General features: G+C 40.5%; 1 protein-coding gene across 1 annotated transcript in view; it reads right to left on the bottom strand.

Moving 5' to 3' along the window:
• dnah7 (dynein, axonemal, heavy chain 7) overlaps positions 1-1,813 on the bottom strand; it is an 88,210-nt gene that overhangs the window by 56,573 nt on the left and 29,824 nt on the right. The gene's annotated exons all lie outside the window — the stretch shown is intronic.

Raw genomic sequence — 1,813 nt, 5'->3', positions numbered from 1 at the left:
TTAAATTAATGCGTTATCATGCAGACAAATGGGCCGGGCGGCGCCGGCGCCATCTGGGCTGCACCGGGACGTGATTATGTTGTCATATGATGATCTCACAAGAAAATAAATAAAATAAAACTGTGTGCATGAGGAATTTAATCCAAATAGCTGCTTCTGGCTCCAAATAAAAAGAGAAAATCAGTTATCAGTTATGAAATCCTGTCATTTCTAAAAAAATATCTTTTTTTTAACTGTTTTTGTTGAACTGTCTCTCCTAATCCCTCCTGAAACAAAAAACAATTTGCAAAGAAAAAAAAAAAAAAGAAGACAACTTCATAAAAGAAGTTTGTTTCGAGCTGACARGTCCATTCGCAAACAATTCAAGAACAGGACGAGGAAATGATTTTCCATCAGCGCGCCTGCAAACTGCCTGCAGATCTGGAAACAGAGTTATTAAAGATCAAATTTTAACAAGACAACCAAATGTTTCTACTGTTCGGCCGTCAGCGCGGCCGTTCTTCCCGCTCGCTTTTAATTGAAATGTCAACTCTTTTAAGCAATAATCCATCCAGAAGTGGCGCTCTGACGTGGAGGAGGCGCTGCTGCGTATCAGCGGCGCTGCTCAGCCTCTGTGTGATTCACTCCTGAGCTGCTCATTATAAAGGAATCATACTGTGTGCTGCATCGACTGATTCTTCATCACCGCAGGCGGAATCGCTGCCCGAGCGTTTCAGCGCCAGAAAACGTTGCCTTCAGGCATCAGTTGAACACACAAAAAACAAAAAAAAAAACAGGGAAACTGCTTCCTCTGTCCGTCTGTGAGGAGAACTGAAAACTGATTCTCGCGTTGTTCTGATTTAGATGGAAACCGTTACGGACTTTAATAACAACTAAAACTGATGCTTTTGTGAGTTTTATCTGTGAACGCTGCTACATAAGCAAATTTCTCTTACTTATACAATGAATTATCAGTGAGTGCTATCAAAACAAACATGCTAACTTTRGCTGGACGCCTTGCAGCAGGTCGTCTCACGCGTAAGATCCCGCCCCCATCTCCCTGATGGAGGGGAGAAAACTGCTCGCTAATCATGACAAGCATTGGTTGTAGCTGTCAGGTTGTCAAAATAAAGCTCTAAATGTTAAAAATATGTGATAAACAAAAGAGATGCAGTGCAGTGATACTAACTGTCTACGCTATGACAACTACATAACAAGATCAGGAAAAAGTTTTAATTAAAAAGCAAGGGAGAGGGAAGTGGTTCAGTTATGCTAGCCTGACTATGACAATCTTAATAAGTACTGTATATGCTGTGGAATTCAGTGTGTTTCGGCTCAGTTAAAAATAAAAAAGGCGACCTTCACACCAACAGATCCTAGTTTAAATGAGCTAATCAACTATTGAGTCAGCTTAGCTAATAGCAGAATTAGCTAATCTATCACAGGGATCACTTATTATGAATCATAAAATAAACATCAAGCCTAGACACATAAAACTGTAACGGACAAGGTTCTGTTCTTTGTGCGAGAAATGTTTGAATGATTTCTTGGCTCAAATCCCGAAACGTAAAGCGATATTGGTGTCAGTTGCTATGGCAACAAGTCTGTGTGTAGTGTAGCCGACACAGAGAGCTAAAAAAAGTGGTTTTGAGTTCTTCTTTATCGGTTTTTATACATTTGCTTTGGCGCACTGCATAAATGAATAATACCTGCATCTCCAGGTTGTTTTTCAGTTAGACACCGTGTTGGTGCAATGCTTTAGCATTAGCTTCCGATAGATACGGTGTTGGTGTAGCGCTTTAGCATTAGCTTCCGATAGATACGGTGTTGGTGT

The sequence above is a fragment of the Poecilia reticulata genome, linkage group LG2 (genome assembly GCF_000633615.1).
Source record: "Poecilia reticulata strain Guanapo linkage group LG2, Guppy_female_1.0+MT, whole genome shotgun sequence".
Classification (NCBI taxonomy): domain Eukaryota; kingdom Metazoa; phylum Chordata; class Actinopteri; order Cyprinodontiformes; family Poeciliidae; genus Poecilia; species Poecilia reticulata.
The sequence above is the reverse complement of the archived record's forward strand: the minus strand, read 5'-3'. Positions and strand labels throughout refer to the sequence as shown.